Source organism: Rana temporaria, chromosome 3, assembly GCF_905171775.1.
Source record: "Rana temporaria chromosome 3, aRanTem1.1, whole genome shotgun sequence".
NCBI classification, from domain to species: Eukaryota; Metazoa; Chordata; class Amphibia; order Anura; family Ranidae; genus Rana; species Rana temporaria.
Genome location: NC_053491.1, coordinates 310527036 through 310549848, shown reverse-complemented (window position 1 = coordinate 310549848; position 22813 = coordinate 310527036). Strand labels below are relative to the sequence as shown.

Here is a 22813-nt window from a genome sequence, read left to right as displayed (position 1 = left end):
AGTTGTGGAGAAGTTAAGCCAGTTAAGGACCAGCTGCTGCAGTTGTACTGTGGCAGGTTGGCTCTCCTTGGCAAATCACCATCATTGTACTTTGGTCACTTTAAGACCACTTAGGGGATGCGCGGGTGTTCCTGAGAGAGACAGAATGGGGATTTGTCAATGTAAACAGACAGTTAGCGTACACTAGACATACATGCTGTTCCTAGTGATTAGGAGTGATCTGTCTCCTCCTCCATTCACTACACTCCCCCACAGTTAGAAACACCTCCCTAGGCAACACTTTTCCCATTGATCGCCCCCTAGTGTTTACCCCCTTCCCTGCCAGTAGCTATTTTTGATCGATAAATGTCAATGGTCCCATAAAAGTGTCAAAAGAGTCCAATCTGTCCACCACAATGTGAAGAGGTGGCAGGGGGGCAGATGCAGCGGTTTGACGCTGCATCCACCTAGGAAAGTATGAATCTCCAAAAAAAAAAAAAATTATATTTAAAGGGCAGGAAATTATATGAATGTACAATATAGGTATGTAAAAAGCTGCATAAATTGATGATGCTTTATAACTAGGGATGAGCTGAACACTCCCAGTTCAATTCGCAGCAGAACATGCGAAAAAGCAAAACGTTTTTTTTTTAATTATTTATTTATTTCAAGAGTTACGTTACAGGATATTACATTTCATCTCTTCTACTTAATTCAACTATTATCAAAGAGTTGAGAGAACGATGGATACAAACCTCATCATCCCCCCTCCCTCCTCCCACCTTTATCCTAGTTTCGCAATACTTTCCATTTTCCTCTCTATCTTATTACCCTCTGTACCCCCCTCCCCTTTCCCCCCCACCCAGAAAAAAAAAAAGGGTTTGTGTTGGCCATTCCCCCCCCCCCCATCCCTCTCTATACCTCACATAAGGAGCCCACGTCGACTGGTATCTCTCATCCAGATCTTTCAATGCCATTGTTAGATTCTCCATTTATTGAATCTCTGCTACTTTTGCGAGCCATTGTGCTCTCGATGGAGGAGTCTCCTGTTTCCACATAGCGGGAATGCACGTTCTCGCAGCTATGATAAGGTGTCTTATTAACGAGTTTTTGTATTTTTCCATTGACAGTGGGATATCTAGTAATAAGACCGCCGATGGTCTATCCATTAAATTAATTCCTGTTATTGTGTTAATTGTTTCCGTTACCATTTTCCAAAATTCCTGTATTTTTCTACATTCCCACCAGATGTGCACTAATGTCCCTTCCGCTTCGAGACATCTCCAACAGATATCTGATGTCTCTGGATATATTCGGTGTAGTACTGTTGGTGTTCTATACCATCTCGTAAATATTTTATATTCTCCCTCCTCGTATTTACTTGCTACTGATGCCTTATGAGTAAATCGTAGGATCCTATCTTTTTGTTCTTGAGTAAATATTAGTCTGAGATCTCTCTCCCATGCTTGTAAAAACGTAAATTCTTGTGGTCTGTCTAGCTTAATTAACGTTGCGTAAAAATAAGACAAATAATGTTTTATTAAGTTCCCATCTAGGCATATCTGCTCACATTTAGACGGGGATCTCACTACTGTATAGATATCTGCCTTTGTTCGAAGGAATGCTTCTAGTTGTAGCTGCCTCAGGAAGTCTAAATCCGGCATACCTTCTCTTTCAATCTCATCTCCTTGTCATTAAACGGTTATCTTTTGAGAAGTGTATGATTCTACTTATACCCCTCTGTGGCAGGGCATTGAACCTTGAGTCTATCATTCCTACTTGAAAAGCCTTAGTACCTAAAATCGGTGTCAGTGGGCTTGGGTATTTGGACATCATAGTTTTTTCAAAAATCTTTTTAATAATCCGTATAGTGGCTCCGACTAATGGATGTTTCTTTACCTCTGTTGTTATTTCACTATCTGGGGTCCATGCCACTCCTTCTAGTGGAACCTCTACCGTCGCTTGATCCATTCTTATCCAGGGTTTTTTATTCCGCCCACACCACTCCACAACTTTGGTTAGATGAGCTGCTTCCTGGTATTTTATCAAATCTGGGAATCCCTCCTTCCCCCTTAGGGAGTGACAGCATAGTCCTACTTATCCTTGCTGGTTTCCCTACCCAAATAAATTTCAAGAATCTTGATCTTAGTTCTCTTAAAAAACTTTGTGGGATCTTGATTGGTAAAGCCTGTATTAGATATAAAATTTTCGGAAGCACATTCATCTTTTTTTTTTTTTCCAATAAATCCAAGTTTATTAAAATGTAGAAAAATGGCGTACAGACAATTGTAACAATGGGTCAACATTCCCCATACAGTCCATGGCAAAAACAGTTACTTGTATTTATAGCTACTACTTTCCCTTCCGCAGGTGTATCCCCTGGCATAAGTAAACCAAAATAAGCACATCCCCGACCATGTATAGCATAAACCAAGACATTTTGATCGACATTACCCCTTATTAGGTCCCATATGACTCCCACCCTGTTAACCCCCCCTCTGGCTCTCACCGAGGGTCTGCCCCTCCACTCTCAGACAGTACACGTTTCTCCATCTTCCAGCCACCTGTCCCATACATTGGAGAATTTTTGTGGTCTCCCTCTATGTTTATAGATCATTTTCCTGTATGGGAGAATAGCATTTACCTCCCTCTTCCAGTCCCTCAGTGTCGGTGCCACTGGTTGCATCCATACTTTCGCTACTGTCTTTCTAGCCATAAATAACGTTTCACACAGAAAGATTGCTTGATATTTTTCTATATCCACATCGGGCAGCAGTCCCAGCAAACACAACTTTGGGTCCATGCCCACTGGGGTTCCCATATTATCATGAAGGAATTGTGTCACCTGCAACCAGTAAGCCTGTATATCCGGGCAGTGCCATAACATGTGATAGAACGAGCCCTCTTCAGCTGCACACATAGGGCACCCAGGGCTTCTCGTGGTTTGAAATTTAGCCATTCTCTGCGGTGTAATGTATGCCTGGTGTATTATATACAATTGGGTTAACCTGTCTGATAGTTTGGGGGATGTAGCCTTAACCCCCTCCAGTATTTCATCCCACTCAATGCTATCTATGGGGCCCAGCTCCCTCTCCCATTTTTGTTTGGCTACCTGCGCTATCCTGCTGGTCCTGCGTCTCCTAATGACATAATAACAATTGGAAGTGAGTTTAGCCGACTCCTTCCCAAATATCACATCCAGCACTTGTGGGGCGCTCACCTCTATAACGTCCGTGCCCATCTGGGCTCTGAGGGCATGCCTGAGTTGCAAATATCTGAAGTGGAGCTGTGGTGGGAGGGAAAACTCCTCCCTAAGTCTGGTATATGGCTTCGGGCCCGTTGCTGACATGACCTGGGACAGGAATAATATCCCATACGATGCCCATATCCCCGGATCGGGCACCGTATCTAGCTCGGGCAGGGAATTATTTTTCCATAACGGGGTGTGTGAGTGTATGTGGCTCCTGCCTTGTTTTTTAAGGCCAACGTCCCACACTTTTTGGTGGTGTGACAGCATTTCCGCCCCGAATCTAGGGGTCTTGCATCCTCCCATCCCCCTCCTAAAGATTGCCTGCACTGGAGTGTGGAAAGGGCTATCCGGCTTATTACAAACTAGCGATCTATACCTCTGCGATTCAGACGTATTAAAATAGTAGATGTGAGACAGTTGCGATGCTATATAATAATCTTGTATGTCCGGAAGAGAGCACCCCCCCTCCGTGTTCGGATTTTGGAGTATACGCCATGCCAGCTTGTGCCTACCTGAGCCCCACACAAATGAATTTAAAATAGCCTCAAACTGTTTGAAAATCTTCAAGGGTATGTAAAGGGGAGCATGCCATACCATGTATAGAATTTTGGGCAATAGGATCATTTTAATTAGGTTTATTCTTCCCATCACTCCCAGGGGTAGCTTCGCCCACGCCTGCGTTCTAGATTTAATCACTGCAAATAGAGGTTCCACATTCATAGGGACATAGTCTCTGAGGTTCCTCGTGACCCTTACCCCTAAGTATTTAACCTCCGCCACCCTCTGTAATGGTAATGCTTGTGACACTGCTGGGGGGGGGAACTGATCCAGTGGAAGGATTTTGGACTTCTCCCAATTAATCCGCAGGCCGGAATATTTCCCCACCTCCTCTATGATGTTTAAGGCTGCCCGCAATGAGGGGCCCTGATCCTCCAGATACAGTATGGTGTCGTCGGCATATAAACCAATCTTTTCCCATGTGTCTCCCCTCCTAAGGCCCACTACCTCTGAGTTCATTCTAATGGCTATTGCCAACGGCTCTGCCGCCAATGCATATAACAATGGCGACAGGGGGCATCCCTGCCTCGTGCCTCTTTCCAGGGAGATCTGTTCCGATAGCCACCCATTCACGAACACTCTAGCCTTGGGGGACTGATACAATAGCTGTACCCATTTAATAAACCGTGGGCCAAAGCCGTAGCAGTCCAGGCATTCCCACAAATACAACCATTCGACAGAATCAAAGGCCTTAGCTGTGTCTAAAGCAACTACCACCCGAGTCCCCACGTTATCATGCTGTGCTTGTATGTTCATAAATAACCTCCTGATGTTCATGGCGGTGTTTTTCCCTGGCATAAACCCTGTTTGATCTCCATGGATCAGCGAAAGGATCACGGAGTTCAGCCTAGTCGACAGAACCTTAGCTAAAATTTTGATGTCCACTGGAAGCAGGGATATTGGTCTATACGATTCAGGGTATTGAGGGTCCTTGCCCGGCTTAGGAAGTACAATAATCTGAGCTTCTCGCATAGAGGGGGGGAGATGTCCCTCATCAAATATAGAGAGGTATAGCGCCCTCAGCCTGGGGACCAACGTCTCTGAATACGTGGAGTAAAACTCTAGCGGGAGGCCATCTAGGCCAGGAGCTTTAGACTTGGCCAGTTGCGATATTGCCGTGGCTATGTCCTGAGTAGTGATCGGGGCTTCCAACATCTGCACCTGCTCTCTGCTCAGCCGGGAAAACTGTAGTGTGTGAAGATATGCCTGAACCTCCTGTTGCGTATGTCTACTTTGGGATCTATATAAGTCCTCATAGAAGTTTCTAAACCTGTCTGCCACCACTGGAGGATCCGTGACTACCGAGCCGTCCGGCTCTATCAGTGAAACCACCACTGGCGGCCTGTCCTCCAAGTGTGCCAGGTATGCCAACATCTTCCCCGCCTTTTCCCCATGTTCATACACTCGCGTCTTGCTAAAAAATATGCGCTGCTTGGCCTTCTCCAGATGTAGCTGTGTGACCATCCTAGTCTGCATTCTCAGCTTGGTCAGATTCTCTATTGTGGGCTGAGTGTTAAATGTTGCCTCAAGGTCCTGCAGCGCTTCTTCCGCACTATTTACAACTATTTTGGTGGACTGTTTAAGTCTGCGTATTTTCGTGTCCAACACCCTGCACACCTGAGCTTTGAATGTATCCCACCGAGAATTGATATCCGTGTACCCCTGTCCCTCAGGGAGTATAAACTGGAGTTCTTGTTCGATCTTGGCATGGTCAGTTAGAGCCGTCAGCCAGAAGGGATGAAGCCTCCACCCCCTCACAGGAGCCCTATCTAACAGAGATAACTGTACCCAGCATGGCGAGTGGTCTGACATGGCCCTAGGTGCGAATCCAGCCCCCCCCACCTTAGGCAGTAATGCAGTTGATACTAGAACATAGTCAATGCGGGACATTGTATCGTGACTGGCTGAATGGCATGTAAAGGCCCTGACTGTAGGATTCCTATGTCTCCACACATCTACCAAGGCAAATTCTGCCATCAGGCGACCCAGTCTGGACAAACCAGGGGTCCCGATGGGTCCCCCCGGCATTGCCGGTCTATCCAGGCTGGGATCCATGACCATGTTAAAATCTCCCATCCATATTGCCGGTATCGTCGGGTATTTAGCCATAAATGCCAGTCCCTGAGTGACGACCTCCGAGCTATATGGAGGAGGGATATAGCAGGCTATCAATAACACAGACACTCCCCCAATGCGTGCATGTAAAAATAGATATTTCCCCTGCTGATCCGACTCCAGCGTATACAATTCAAAAGGGGTGGCCTTCGACACCAGCAGTGATACTCCCCTGGAGAAACTGGAATGGGTGCTATGATATGCCCATCCAATCCAAGGGCGCTTCAATGCGGACTGTAAATGGCCGGTAACATGCGTCTCAGTCAATGCCATGACATTCGCCTTTTGCGCTTTAAGATACGTTAGGGCCGCCGTGCGCTTAATTTTGTTCCTCAGTCCTCTCACGTTCCAGGTTAGGAATTTAATAGAGGTCATGTCGAATCTAAATTAAACTTTCGGAGTCGGATCTGCAGCACCACATTTCTATACACCTGTGCATTCTTCATTAATCCCTGTACTTCCAATACTTCTGTTCTTGTACATACATATTGCCATTTCCCAACTCCACAATACATACACCATTTCCACAACTGTTTGGGGTCCCAACCGTGGTCCCATATTTTCTCAACACCCCTCCCCCCACCCAGCCCAGCACCTCCCAAACATGGTGTGAGCATACAAACCCCAACTAGCAGAACCCTTAAAGAAAAACGAAATAACACATCATCCAGCAGGAAAACCTGACTGGAGGCACGGATCTTAGGTTCTGTGTGTACCATGGCGAGACCATTATACACTCGTCTAACGGGACGATTGTTCACTGAGCAACACGTGGATTCGATACGGGGAAAACACAACATATCCCCAGTATTGTAGTTTCGTGTGCGCTCCTCTGGCTGACCAAAGTCTGTGTTCTCATCCGTTCCCACCGCTACAACAAAATTGCTTCAGGATCTTGCTCTTTTCCACTGCGGCACACCAGTATCGCTGAAAAGGGGAGCCCCACCCCCCCCCCCCCCCGGAGCCCCGGGGGGGGTCTAAGCCATTCCGCAGGCCTCTTCCGCAATTATCCCACATAGTTTCCCGGGTCCCATGCTCCAGACCCACAGATACACGAAAAAAGGGAGGGGACCACCCCACTAGGGGGGTATGGCAGGATATAGCAGCAATGTCATGTTCTGGGGATCCCATATTATTCAGCATGCAGAACTATTAGCAGGCCTGTATGCAGGAGGGGGGGGGGGGAAAGGGAAGGGAGACCCCCTCCGAGCCCCGCACCGTCTGTCCCCTGCCCCCCCTATGTAAAGTACTCACGTATCTCCATAGCAGGCCTTATTCCTGTCTCCCCTTCCGATCCAGCCATTCAGCAGCTGCGGCCGGGGTGTCAAAAAACAGCACCCGTCCATCCTCTTCCACCCGCAATCTGGCAGGAAACAGCATGGCATATTTTAAGTGCAACACCCGCAGGCGACGTTTCACATCTTGAAATTGAGACCTTTTTTTCTGTACGTCTGTAGAGAAGTCCGGGAACACCGCTATCTGCGCATTTTCCACCCGCATGTTCCCCTTTTCCCGGGACAATCGCATTATTTTATCTCGGTCACGGAAGTTCAAAAATTTAGCAATAAACGTGCGGGGAGGGGCCCCTTCAGGAGGGGGTTTTGCTGGGATCCTGTGCGCCCTCTCCACCGCAAACATGGCGGAGAACGCCTCCCTTCCATAGATTTTGATCAGGAGTTGCTCCAGATAGTCAGCTGGGTCTCTGCCCTCCGTCCGCTCCGGTATCCCAATAAAGCGCAAATTGCAGCGGCGGAGTCTGTTCTCCATTTCATCTTGGTGCGCGTGTAGTTGTTGGAGTTGGCGCTGCACACCCTCCGCCGCCCTCTGCATGGGATAGAGAACGTCCTCCGCTGCACCTATGCGTTCCTCCGTTTCCTTCACCCGCTCCCGGACCGCAGATAGATCCTGCCTCATGAGTGAAATGTCTATTTTCACTTCGTCTATCTTTTTCGTCAGCGTCCCCTGCAACACCGCTATCGCCTCCAGGACTTTGGCCGTCTCTGCCGCGTGGCGATCCTCTCCCGAGGCCTCGTTGGCGCCATCTTTGGCCTGCTCCTCTCCCCCATCGTGCCGGTACTTGGCCAGTTTGTCCGCCGCAGCAGACGATTTTTTCGGTGGGGACATGTCTCACACCTTTCCCTCTGATTCCAGGCTAGTTTCCAGAGTTTTCACCAACTCAAATAGTCAGCCAGGATGCTATACAGGAGTATCTGCCAGAGGAGCTCCTTCCACCCACGTCCTACTCCATCGCTTGCCAGGCCACGCCCCTAAGCACATTCATCTTTAATATATTTATCCGCCCAAACCATGTGAAGAAAAAACAATTTTTTAAACACGCAAACACCCTTAAAGTCTATGGGACACGAATGTGAAAACTCAAAAGTAGTAATTTTAAAAGGTTAATATGCAAGTTATTGTAATAAAAAGTGTTTGGGGACCTGGGTCCTGCCCCAGGGGACATGTATCAATGAAAAAAAAAAAAAAAAAGTTTTTTCAGGAGCAGTGATTTTAATAATGCTTAAAGTGAAACAATAAAAGTTAAATATTCCTTCAAATGTTGTACCTGGGGGGTGTCTATAGTATGCATGTTAAGAGGCATATGTTTCCCATGTTTAGAACAGTCCCTGCAAAAACTGACATTTCTAAAGGAAAAAAAGTAATTTAAAACTACTCGCGGCTATAATGAATTGTAAGGTAATTCATAAAAATAATTAAAAGTAAAAGTAATTCATAAAAGTAATTGAAAAAACGGCATGGGTTCCCCCCCAGTCTATTACCAGGCACCAAGGGCCAGATTCACGTAGAGCGGTGCATATTTAGATCGGCGTAACGCATCTCTGTTACGTTACGCCGGCTCAATTTTGTGACGTAAGTACCGTATCCACAGAGTATTTGCGCCCAAATTTGTGTCAGCGTAACATAAATTCCGAGGCGTAAGGCGGGGTAATTGAAAGTGGGAAGGAAGTGGGCGTGCTTCATTTAAATGAGCCGTGACCCCATGCAAATGAAGGGCCGGCTGGCATGCGCAATGGTGCTGACTCTGTTCATAGCCTCTCTGCGCATGCGCAGAACTCGGCCCGGCGCAATCAGTGACATAGGAACTAGGCCAAGCATACTAAGTGAGATACGCCCTGTGCTTAAATAGGCCCAGACAAACGTCCTTCCATTGCAAAAGTACATCCCTGTGTTTCCCTTCCTGAAGCGAGGTGCTTTTGTTCTGTTGTCTGTGGCTGTTTGTTGGTTTGTGTAGGAGTGTTGTAGCAAAGATTTTTTGGAGAGTGAGATAGGAGATTGTATTAGCTGTCTGTTTGATTTTGGAGTTTGTTTTTTCTGTGTGTTTTTTGGTGTCTGTATTAGCTGTCTGTTTGTTCTGTTTGATTTTGGTGTTTGTTTTTTGCTGTGTGTTTTTGTGTCTGTTGGTGCTGTTTGTTTTTGTGTCTGTTTGGTGCTGTTTGTTTTTGTGTCCGTTTGGTGCTGACTGTTTGGTGGTGATATGGGACCAAAAAAGAGGAAGTTAAACTTCTCTGTCCGGGAGAAGCAAACCCTTGCTAGGACCATTTCCCATCATGGGCGATATTTGCACGGCCCTGAGAGCCGGGACATCACCCCGGCCAGGAAGAAGCAGATCCTCCAGGACATTACTGATGAGATCAATGCATTGGGGGGGGAAGACGAGGACCGTCAGTGGGATCTCAAAAAAGATCAATGACCTCCGCCGCCTGGTCCGTGATAAGCTAGCCAAGCTTACAGGCCATTCCAGGGGCACTGGCGGGGGACCACCTTGCACCATCAGGCTGACTGAGGAGGAGTGGGCAGTGGCCCGGTGCTTCAACAGGCAGCAAGTGGTCGGCCTGCCTGGCTTTGACTCCAAGGAGGCCGTGAGGACAGGTACGTTTTTTTTTTTTTTTCCATCTGGCGAGTAGCATGTGTGGGGGGGGAGGTAATATGTGCCAAGTGTGTGGATCCTCCAACCTGTGTATGTTTTGTGTCATCCACAGATGGCCAGGAGGGTGCTGGGCCATCAGGCCAGTCTGCACCAACCCCCGGACATCAGGCTGCTGAAGTTCCCCAGGCAAGGCTGGAGTCCTCAGGGGAGGAGAGTGGCCACAACTCACCTCATGAGGAGGATGAGGGGGAGGAGTTTGAAGAGGATCATGTTGACATAGCCAGTGAGATACTTCTCCTTTTGGAGGAGTCTCCCCCTGGGGCTGGCAGCAGTCAGGCCACCATCAGGGGTAGCCCCTCCCACTCCTCCCCCAACAGGGCTCCCCCCAGGGGGCTCCCCTTCCCCCAGGCCACAAGCCTCATCTGGAGGCAGTCAGGCCACCATCAGGAGTAGCCCCTCCTACTCCTCCCCCAACAGGGCTCCCCCCCAGGGGGCTTCCCTCCTCCCAGGCCACAAGCCTCATCTGGAGGCAGGAAGGCCACCCAGAAGACCAGGGGGGTGGCCGACTTTCTGCCAGCCAATCTGCGGAGGGACCAGGCCCTTCAGACCCGCCATCTGGGTGAGGTCACCCAGACTTTGGCACAGATGGAGGACAGCATGTCCTCTATTAAGGACTCAGTGACTGAAATGAGCTGCAACTCCTTGGCGTTCATCAACTGTTTTAATGAACTGCATACTGCAACAGCAGGCGTGGGTCAGGAGGTGCATGCCCTGACCCAGGCTGTCCAGGACAATACCCAGGCTGTCCAGGCCAATACGGCAGCCCTCACTGTGGGCCTGAACAGGATAGCCGTGGCCTTGGAGGGCAGGCCAGCAGGTGGGCCGAGCCCAGGGAAGGCTCCTCTTTCCCCTGATTCCCCCCCCATGAGTCTCCCCTGAGGGGCCGTGGCCGGCCCAGGCGTGGGTCACGACGTTGTTAATTTTTTGTGTATTTTTGTTTTCAGTGCTTTTTTGGTTTTGTTTTTACTGTGTTTATGATTTGTTTTATGTTTGTGAATGATGTATGAATGTGAGGGTGACATTCCTGCTGAAAAAGGGGTGTCACCCTCATTTGTGGTGGAGTAGGGATCCCCAGGACCAGGGAGAAGTGATCCCAGGTCTGTGTGAAAGGTGTATGAATGTACAGTGACATAATTGGAGCCTTGGCGGGGCGTTGCTGCTCACTAGTACCGTGCGGTGTACTTTGGTCTAATCCAATTCGATGTGGGGTGTGTGTGCTAGGGACCACAGTGATGTGCATGCATGCATTCTCATTGTGCCATGATTAATGTGTGGGTTTAACGTGCAAAGATGCCTTCTGCGAGGCGTCTCCTGGCTGCTCTTCCCTCAGAAGATGGGGTACCCTCGGTTAGGGGGGGAATGTCTGGTTCGGGGGTCAGGTCATCACGTAGGTCAATCTCCAGGCCCCTTCTCATGGCGAAATTGTGCAGAATGCAACATGCACCGATGATCTGGCACACAAAGTTTGGGGAATACGACAGGGTACCCCCAGACTTATCCAGGCATCGGAAACGGGACTTCAGGAGGCCAAAGGTGCATTCCACCACTCCACGGGTACGTATGTGTGCTTAATTGTATCTTTCTTCTCCTGGGGCTTGGTGGTTCCGGAATGGAGTCATGAGATGGGGTCCAAGTGCATATGCAGAGTCACCTTGAAGGGAAAAGACAGGAGGATGTTAGTCATGCATGTGCCCCTTTGTGATGTCTGCATCATGGGGGGGGGCAGTCATGCCTGACACCCATGTCACTCACCAACCAGCCAGCTGTCCCCATACACATTCTGTTCAAATTTGCTTGGGATGTGGCTTTGACGGTATATGTAGCTGTCATGGCTGGATCCTGGGTGTTTGGCACGGACGTGCCATATGAGGTATTGGGCATCGACTATCACCTGTACGTTGATGGAATGCCAATGCTTCCGACTGTGGTATATGTTCTCTGTCTCATGGGGGGACTGTAGTGCCACATGTGTTCATATCAATGGCCCCCACAGTGCGTGGGAATCTGGCAATTCTGTAGAAATCTGTCATTGTCTTCATCCGCAGGTCCTCCTGGGTGGGTTTGATGATTTGGTTGGCCATGCGTCTGAGGATTTCAGGGACAACCTGGTGCACACATCTGCTAATGGAGGATTGTGCCATCCCAGCCACCACTCCACTTGTGCGCTGAAATGAGGGAGTGGCAAGGAAATGGAGTGTTGCTATGACCTTGACCAGTGGCTCCAGTGCATGTGAGCGGTGTGTTGGGCTGGTGATGTCATCCTGCAGGGTTCTGGTTAATTCCATGATGGCTTCAGGGCTGAATCTGAAGGTGCAATACACCTCAGAAGCAGGCATGCCAAAGACATCTAGGCGTGTGTGGTATATCCTCTCCTGTGCCCTCCTCCTCCTCCTCCTCCGTTCCCTCCTCCTTCTGCGTGCCTCTAAAGTCACTAGTATAGCCATGTTGGCATACAGATTGTTGTCCTGCAAGTGTGTGTGTGCTCAGCTCGTCCCTAATGGTGTTGCTTTAGCTGACCTGCACACGTCTAGTGCAAAGTTAAGCCTGCTTTTATAAGGTGTAACTTTAGACCGGACATTCAGCTGATGCGCACAGGGTGTAGCCTGCGCCCCACAAACATACTTTTGTGGATCGCCGTAATTCCCTCATTTGCATATTTGAATAGCAAAACAATGGTGCGTCTAGCGTATTTTGCGCCCCAAGATGCGCCGGTGTAATCGTTTTACGTCGGTCGGAAAAAAATGGTTTTCAGGCGTATCTCGTTTTGAGAATATGGCGCAGAGATACGCACGGCACATTTTTACAAGTACGCTGCGCATCTCTAGATACGCCGGCGTAAGTGCTTTGTGAATCTGGCCCCAAATGTTAAAAGAAAATGGCTTAGGGGTCTGGTATGGATTTTAAGGGGAACCCCATGCAAAAAAAAAAATGGCGTGGAGTTCCCCCCATAAATCCATACCAGACCCTTATCCGAGCATGCAACCTGGCAGGCCACATAAAAAAAGGGGGGGGCGAGAGAGCCCCCCCTCCTGAACCGTACCAGGCCACATGCCCTTAACATGGGGAGGATGCTTTGGGGTCCAAAGAACCATGTCCCTATGTTGATGGGGACAAGGGCCTCATACCCACAACCCTTGCCCGGTCGTTGTGGGAATAAGACCCACAAAAAACAAGAGTTAAGTACCCCCCAAAAAAAAAACACTCGTAAGACAGCTAGAAGCACCTTGCAGCCAAAGTTTTCATTAGCCAAAGCCTAAATATCTGCTTGGTAAAACCTGGAGAATGTGTGAACAGAGGACTGGGTGGTGGCCTTCCAAATCTGGATACAGATGCTCTTGGGAAAGTCCAAGAGACAAAAAAAAAGAACTGATGGACTCCAGGACTCAACTGTCTGTCCTCACACCAGGCAAAGTAAGCCTTCCATGTGCAATGCTAGATCTTATGGGACATACATTTTCTCGCTCGAGTAAGGTGTGGATAGCAGAGAACCCAAAAGGTCAGGATGTCTCAGATCAAGGCTGACACAAATGCCATTGTTCCTGGGCATGATTTATGGACTTAGGGGTCCAGGGCTTGTGACAAACAGAAGTATTAAGCATTGGTTTTGAAGTTGATGCCTGGTGAGAGAGAGAAGACCAATTTTACTATAGTAGTAGTAGCAGTAGTAGGAGACTTTTTCCTGTGGGACAGAACACCTTTCCCCCCAGTGACATCATTGATGAATTTATCAAGGGATTCCTCAAATAGGTGTTCACTGTCAAAAGGAATGATACAATGCACCTTTTACAAGCAGGTTATGCAGACCAGGGGCCAGATTCTCGTCCAGCGGCGTAATTTTGTGCGGGCGTAACGTATCCGCTTTACGCTACGCCTCCACAACTTAGACGGGCAAGTGCTGTATTCTCAAAGCACTTGCTCCGTAAGTTGCGGCGGCATAGCGTAAATCGGCTGGTGTAAGCCCGCCTAACTCAAATTTGGATCAGGGGGGCGTGTTTTATGTAAATGTACTGTGACCCGACGTGATTGACGTTTTTCCCGAACGGTGCATGCGCCGTCCGTGGAATTTTCCAGTGTGCATTGCTCCAAAGTACGCCACAAGGACGTCATTGGTTTTGACGTGAACGTAAATGATGTCCAGCCCCATTCACGGACGACTTACGCAAACGACGTAACTTTTTCGAATTTCGACGCGGGAACGACGGCCATACTTAACATTGGTACGCCACAGTTATGCCTGATATAGCAGGGGCAACATTAAGCCGGGAAAAGCCTAACGTAAACGGCATATTTTTTCTGCGTCGGCCGCGCGTACGTTTGGGAATTTGCGTATCTAGCTAATTTACATATTAAGACACGTAAATCAGCTTACACGCCCCTAGCTTACGCCGGTCGGATGTAATAGAAATCTATGCGTAACTGATTCTAAGAATCAGGCGCATAGATACGATGGCTCGGATTCAGACTTACAACGGCGTACATGGCGCTACGCCGTCGTAAGTCCTCTGAGAATCCGGGCCCAGGTTTTTAACCACACAATTCTGCACATATGCCCAGATTTATAAGACAATAAAGAGACTTGGAAACATATATTTTCTAGTGCAGGGGTGTCAAATTAAATTTCATCAAGAGCCTCATCAGCATTAGGGTTTCCTCAAAGCTCTGGTTGTATCTGTAAGCCTATATATCTACTCTATCATATTAAATAATTGCCTCTGCTGATACCAGCAGTGGGCAACCCTTCTTTTCAACTGGCATAGAATTGTATTATTCTCATAACAAACAGATGTCCAAAGCACCCCCCCCCCCCCCCCCCCTTACATCAGATGATGAGAGTTCCTTGCATTACAGTGCTTAACTTTTGCTGCTGCCTGGAACAAGAGGGGAAGAACGTTCAGGGTCTGGAGGGGGACCAGAGCAAGCTGAGCTCCGGCAGTTAAATGGTGAGACTAGAGGAGGCAGAGATGAGGGGTTGCTGTGACTGCACAGAGAACCACAAGATATGTAGGAGGAGTTCTGTCATCCTCTTTGCTGCCAACATTGGGGGATAGACATTAGCCTCTCAGCAGCTGCATGGAGAAGCACAGGATTTGGTGGATAAGTTTTGTCCTCCTCCCTGCTGTTGACTGCTGAGACAAGGTGGGAGCAAAGGCGAAGGGGGTGCTGCAGTTGCAGGAGAGATATGAGGGCCAAATGAAATGGCCTGATGGGCCAGATTCAAAATGTGGGCCTTTTGTTTGACACATGGGCTCTAGAGTTTCAACACAGAAGACTAAGCCATCAGCTGTAATTCTTCTAAGGAAATGGGTCATTGAAGACTTTTTTGTTTATTTGTCTTGTCCAGTTAGTAATAGATTGGCAAATACACATGACAACAATTGACAGCTGCAGGGCTAGATACTCAAGGGCAAAGAGGGCCCGTCAAAGTGCTTTAAAATGCTTATCAACAGAATCCTTTAACCACTTCCTGTACGTACAAAGTCGTAGTGTGGATGCGGCCTCCAGCCACTGGCGACGGCGTGCCCGCCGCATCACTGAGATGCCGATGCGCGTGCCTGTCGGCCGCGATGTCCACCAGTCACCCGCGATCGCCGGTTACACAGACAAGGACGTGGATCTGTATGTGTAAACACACAGATCCACGTCCTGTCAGGGAAAGAGGAGACCGATCTGTGTCCCTTGAACATAGGGACACAGATCGGTCACCTCCCCCAGTCAGTCCCCTTCCCCCACAGTTAGAAACACTATGCAGGGTACACATTTAACCCCTTCCTCACCCCCTAGTGTTAATCCCTTCCCTGCCAGTCACATTTATACAGTAATTAGTGCATATTTATAAATGTGAATGGTGACAAAAATGTGTCAACAGTTTCCAATGTGTCCGCCATAATGTCGCAGTCCCAATAAAAATCGCATATCGCCGCTACTACTAGTAAAACAATAAAAATAAAAATAAAATAATAATAATTCTGTCCCCTATTTTGTAGGCACTATGGGCCAAATCCACAAAGCAGATGCGCCGACTTAACTCGAGATTTCTAATTTTACACCGCACGTATCTTTGCGCCCGATCCTCAAAACGAAAAATCCGTTTTTTCCGTCCTACCTAAAATAATTACACCGGCGCATTCTCTGACGCAAATTACGCTAGTCACGCCGCTTTTTTGATAGGCAAAGATGCAAATGAGGGAGATAGGGCGATCCACAAAATTAAGTGTGTGCGCCGTAGATTACGCCCTGTGCGCCGTAGATTACGCCCTGTGCGCACCTGTTAGTTTCCTGGAGCAAAATTAGACTTTATAAAAGCAGCCCTAATTTTACACCTGCCCTGTAAAGGTCTGCTGAAGCAACACCATTGAGGAAGAGCTGACAACACATCTTTGCTGGACTTCAATCTGACTGCCAAAATGCCCGGCCCATCCATTATTATAACGGCACTCGCTACTTTACAGGCGCAAAGAAGGAGGAGGGCACAGAGGAGGAGGAGGAGGACACATGAGAGGGTATACCGCCCATGCCAAGATCTCTTTGGCATGACTGCTTCTGAGGTCTATGGCAACTTCCGCTTTAACCAGGAAGCCATCCTGGAATTAACCAGAATCCTGCAGGATGATCTCACCACCCCAACCCAATGATCCCATGCCCTGCCACCTCACATCAAAGAAATGGCAACCCTGCATTTTCTTGCCACTGGGTCTTTCCAAAGAACATGTGGAGGTCTGGCTGGGATGGTACAGTCCTCAATGAGCAGGTGTGTCCATCAAGTAGTCCCTGCAATACTAAGACGCATGGGCAATCAATTTCAAAAGCCCACCCAGGAGGACCAGCGATTGAAGACCATGGCGGACTTTTATCACATTGCTGGGTTCCCACGGACCATCGGGGCCATTGACTGTACCCATGTGGCACTACAGCCACATGAGACAGAGCACCTGTTCCGGAATCGCAAAAACTGGCATTCCATAAATGTCCAGGTGATTGTAGATGCCCATGGCCTCATCTGGCATGTCTGTGCCAAATTTCCTGGTTCGTGCCATGACAGCTATATATTTCGGCAGACCAACATATCTCGAGATTTGGAGCTGAACGTGTATGGAGACAGCTGGCTGATTGGTGAGTGACATGGGTGTCAGGTATGTCCCCCCCTCCATGATGCAGACATCACAAGGGGCACATGCATGACTAATATCCTCCTGTCTTTTCCCTTCCAGGTGACTCTGGATATGCCCTGGGACCACATCTGATGACCCCATTCAGGAACCCCCAAACCCCAGGAGAGCAACGCTACAACGAGGCTCATATTCGCACCCGGGCAGTTGTGGAGCGCACATTTGGGCTGCTGAAGTCCCGCTTCAGATGCCTGGACAAGACTGGGGGTACATTGTTGTATTCCCCAGACTTTGTGTGCCAACTAATCGGTGCTTGTTGTATTCTTCACAACTTTGCCATGAGAAGGGGACTGGAGATTAACTTACGTGCTTGCCCCACCCAGGCAATCCCCCCCTAACCCACTCTACCCGGTCTACTGAGGGCACAGTAGCCAGGAGACGCCTCGCAGAATGCATCTTTTCACAGTAAACGCACATGAATAATGTCACAATGATAATATTTGTTTTCACTGGAAACGCACATGAATAATGTCACAATGAGAATGTTGCTTTGCACAGTAAACGCACATGAATAATGTCACATTGAGAATGTTTTTTTTCTCTGGAAACGCACATGAATTATGTCACAATGAGAATGCATGAATGCACACCACTGTGGTCCCTAGCACAGACACATCACATGCACATCGAATTGGATTAGATCCAACTACCCCCCCCCCTTTGGTACTTGGGAGCAGTAACGCCACACCACGGCTCCAATTATGTCACTGTGCATTCATACACCATTCAGGAACCTGGGATCACTTCTCCCTGGTCCTGGGGATCCCTTCTCCACCAACACTGAGGGTGACACCCTTATTTTGTCAGGAATGCCACCCCCCCACATTCACACATCATTCACACACATAAACCAAATCATAAGTACAGTATAATAAACAAAATCATAAAAAAAAAAAGTACCCCTGCAATTTAATTCCGGCGGCGAGTGCTCCGTCTGGGCTGCCCACGGGCAGGGGCACGGCCACAGGCACGGACAACTGGAGGATCTTCACGGGGGGGGTGTGAGAAGGGGAGGGAGTATCTTCATGGGGGGGGTGTGAGCAGGGGAGGGAGTATCTTCATGGGGGGGGGGTGTGAGCAGGGGAGGGAGTATCTTCATGGGGGGGAGCAGGGGAGGGAGGAGCCTCCCCTTGTGTCTGACCTCCGGCTGGCCTGCCCTCCAAGGCCACTGCTATCCTGTTCAGACAGACAGTGATGGCAGCCGTATTGGCCTGGCCAGCCCGGGTGTTGTCCTGCACAGCCCGGGTGAGGGCAGTCACCTTCTGGGCCACGCCTGTTGTGGCGGTATGCAGGGACCACAAACAGGTGATGACCCCCAATGAATTGGTGGCCACATCACTGAGTGACTCCCTCATTACATCCAGGCTGTGCTCCATCTTGGCCATAGTTTTTTTGATGTCACCCAGACTGCGGGTCTGCTGGGCATTGTCCCTCAGCAGACTGGCCGGCAGACGCTCAGACGGGTCGCCATCCTGCCTGCCCCTGAGGCTTGTGGCCTGGGAGAAGGGGATAGAGTGACCCTTGTGGGTTGCGGCATGTTGGGGGAGGAGTGGGAGGGGCTACCCCTGATGGTGGCCTGACTGGTGCCAGCCTCTGGGGTAGCCTCTGGGGGAGCCTCAAGGGTAGCCTCAAGGGTATCCTCAAATGTCATGAGATCAGTGGCAATAAGTATTTCCCGGCCAATCTGGAGATCTTCTTCCTCCTCCCCCTCATCCTCCTCTCCCTCATCCTCCTCCCCCTCAGCCTCCTCATGAGGGGAGGTTTGGCCACTCCCCTCCCCTGGGGACTCCTCAGCAGCCTCCTGTCTTTGGGGTGGTGCAGCAGCCTGGCCTGATGGGCCAGCAATCTCCTGGTCATCTGTGGAGGACACCAAACAATCACAGGTTTGAGGATCCACACACTTGGCACATCTTCCCTTCCCCCACCCACACATGCTAATCACCAAATAGAAAAACAAAAACCTTACCTGGCCTCACAGGAACATCAGACTGATAACCAGGCAGGCCCACCACCTGCTCTGGCTCGAAACACCGGGCCACTGCCCATTCCTCCTCAGTCAGCCGGATGGGGCATGGTCCCCCTCCTCCAGTGCCCCTCCTATGCGCAGTGAGCTTGGCCACCTTATTGCGGACCATGCTCCTCAGATCATTGATTGATTGCCAGCGGGGGTCCTCGTCTCCCCCACCCGGCCGCATTTATGTGATCTGTAATTTTGGCATAGATCCTCTTCCTTTGGGCCAGGGAGGTGTTCCGGCTATCAGGCCCATGTAAATATCTTCCATATTGGATGATATACCTGGCAAGGATTTGCTTTTCAACATGCGAAAAATTCAGCTTCCTGCGTTTGGGGGCCATCACAGACACCACCCAGCAACAAGAAAACAAACAGGACAACACACAAAAATACACACACAACAAACACACAAAAATACACACACAAGCAGACAGCTACTACAAAGTCAAAAACAAACACACACAAAAACAAACACAAAATCCAAGCAGAAAAAAATAAAAAAAAAACTCTTAGCAGAAACAATCAAACAAAAAATACACTTATCAGAAACAAACAACAACTACTATCTACTACTCCTCCAACACTTCTCTATCACACACAACTTACCAACAAACACTGACAAACTAAGAGCAGAAGCAAATTACTCATGGAAGGGAACACAGGGAAATACTTTTGCAAGGGAAGTGTGTTTGACTGGGGCTATTTAAGCACAGGGCGATCCTCAAACTAAGTACACTTGGCCTTTTACCTATCTCACTGATTGCGCCCAGCAAAGTTCTGCACAAGCAGATTTGTGCGCGCATGCGCAGTACGGCCGGCCCTTCATTTGCATGGGGTCACGGCTCATTACAATGAAGCACGCCCACTTCCTTCCCACTTGCCATAACCCCGCCTTACGCCTCAGAATTTAAGTTACGGCTGGCGCAATTTTGTGCACAAATGCGCTGTGGATACGGCACTTATGACACCAACTTAGGGCGCCATAACTTAAATGACATAAGTTTACAGACACTTAATTTGCGCCGCTGGCTGTGGATTTGGCCCTATAAATTTTGCGCAAACCAGTCGCTTATTGCGATTTTTTTTTCTTTTTTACCAAAAATATGTAGAAGAATACGTATCGGCCTAGACTGAGAATTTTTTTTTTTTTTTAATTGGGCTATTTATTATAGCAACAAGTAAAACATATTGATTTTTTTTTCAAAATTTGTTTATAGCACAAAAAAGGTGATCAAATACCATCAAAAGTAAGCTCTACTTGTGGGGAAAAAAGTATGTCAATTTTGTTTGGGAGCCACGTCACACGACTGCGCAATTGTCAGTTAAAAAAACGCAGTACCGGAAGCTGAAATTTCACCTGGGCAGGAGGGGGGTATATGTGCCCAGTAAGCAAGTGGTTAAAGAGGAAACGTCCTCAATGGGAACTGTAAGATGTTTATTGAAGACTTGACAGGACCTAATACTGGAACAGTCAATTTTTTTCTTAAATTACTTTACCATCAGATAAATGTTACCAAAGAACTTAGGATAAATAATTATCCTTTTTTTTTTATTTGCCAGCCTATTTTATCTATTGAGGCCAGGGCACAAGTCCTGCGGGAACACATGGGAACGGCGTCCCTGCACTTTTTTCACAGCAGGAACGCAGTTCCCTTTGCAGGACTAGAGGAGCCGAGCCACCCGAGCCAAACCTTCACTAAGCGGCGATGCCCAGCTCGAGTCACTGTCAGGGGCAGGCGAACCTTAGTAATCCTTTATGTTACTGGCCGCTTCCTGTATATGGATTCATCGGGTAGTGTGCGGGTATTCCGTCACTTCCTCGATGCCGCAATGTATCCTGGGAGCTTTTGCCGCGATTAATCGCCGGATTTAGAAAGAACTTGCTTAAACATGCAGTTTAGTAATTATGCATATGAGCGTATCATTTTTTATTTATTTTTTTGGTGGGGGAGTGGATCTTGGCCTCTGATTGAGGCTTGTTTCGACTTTGGAAAATCAGGTGCTGCTAGTCAAACACTGGTTCACACCGTGTCAATCAGTGCATCAATGAAGCCGTAGAAATGCAGAGAATATATTGCATACAAAATTATTTTATATACAGCGTATTGCAGGGGCCACTGCAATATCTGCATCTCCATTGCTTACTTCCATTTCATCCTTAAACAGGTTTGGAGGTTCCATCTCTGATTCATGAATAGAGTCAGGGAGAGTAAGGCAGCATAGCAATATTAGCCTTTGGAAGCTAAAGATGTGCCAAACATTTTATTAAAGAATAAGTTCACCTATTTAAAAAAAAAAGTTTGCAAGCAGAGGTAGAAAAATTTGGATTTTTTTCTATGGAGCCTGCATAGTATTACACCTGTGATTAGCAGATTTTAAGTGCAATCTCAGGCTCCTGCAGTATAACTGTCTGCTCGTACCTGATATAGGCCAGGCAGTTGCATGAGAGCAGTAAGCTCAATGGTCTAAGAGCACTCGCCCAGCACCCTTGCAGCTCCTTGAGAACTATAAGCTGTCAGCCACAATGGCAGGCAGTACTTGTAGGCATTCAATCATAGAAAACTGTGAATGAAAGACGCGGCCATGTGGATGGCGTCCTGTATGGCCATGCTACTTTCAAATTGTGACTGGGTGGGGGAGAAGATCCCTGTCACAGGGAGTAGTGGGGCGGGTGGGAGGAGGGGCTGCAGATGCTGGAACATGTTACGTGTTTCACCCTAAAACCTTTTCTACCTGCAAAGGGGAACTTGGCTTTAAAAAATTTGGATATAGTGACAGAGAAAGAGGGAGCTAGAGCCAGGAGGGAAGTTGTGGTCATAATATGTTCTGAGTTTCCCTGCTGTTGACAGAGTGTGAGCATGTCAACCCTTTTGCCAGCTCTCTAACACTTGTGATCTTCCACAGAATGAATGAAAAATGAAATGAAAAAATTAGGTTTTGTGTATCCTGAAAGAAGCTTGCAGATCGCATTCTTGTAGCTGTGTCTCTATAGCAGAAGGTACAGTAAATGTGCTGTCCATTTTCTGCAGATATGGGGAAAGAATTGCATCAGCCGGGAGGCATGTCACAACTATGTCCTCAATCTAAGTCTGGATGAGAGGAAAAATAAAAAAAGCCAACAGTAAAATGTTGAAATTAAAATAGATATTACTTATTGCACCAAAACATTAGAGACAGTTACAAAGATAAACACACATTATGTGTTGTTTATCTAATAGCCAGAAACCAGTCACAAAATGCTGTCTAATCTTATCCATGTTGCTGAGCACATAAGGGGACCCAGGCTTCACCTGTCATGGTGGACTTACCAGTGAAGGAGTCTTCAGGGCCTGGGAACCATAGAGATGGCCTTTTTGCAAATGTGAGCACCTAAGGCCTCGTACACACGACAGAGTTTCTCGGCAGAATTCAGCGAGAAACTCGGTCAGAGCCGGATTCTGCCGAGAAACTCTGTCGTCTGTACACTTTTGGCCCGATGGAGCCGCCGAGGAACTCGTCGAGAAAATAGAGAACATGTTCACTATTTACTCGTTGTTCTATGGGAGAAGGCGGCCCGCCGAGCTCCTCGGCGGCTTCATCCCTGAACTCGCCGAGGAACTCGATGTGTTTGGCACGTCGAGTTCCTCGGCCGTGTGTACGAGGCCTGACACAGGATCCAGTGCCTGAAGTAAAGATTACAGACCAGCCCCCAACAGTGGTGTCTGTGTATGGTCGTCACGGTATAAGAGAGGGGTACCAAATTGGAAACTACTGGATAGTCCAGGGCAATAAGCAGTCAGATCTTG

The 22813-nt window shown here is 48.3% G+C and overlaps 1 protein-coding gene across 3 annotated transcripts in view; it reads right to left on the bottom strand.

The window, feature by feature from the left end:
* The window catches only part of LOC120932444 (A disintegrin and metalloproteinase with thrombospondin motifs 2-like), a 1658079-nt gene that overhangs the window by 759493 nt on the left and 875773 nt on the right, over nt 1-22813 (bottom strand). The window lies entirely within an intron of this gene.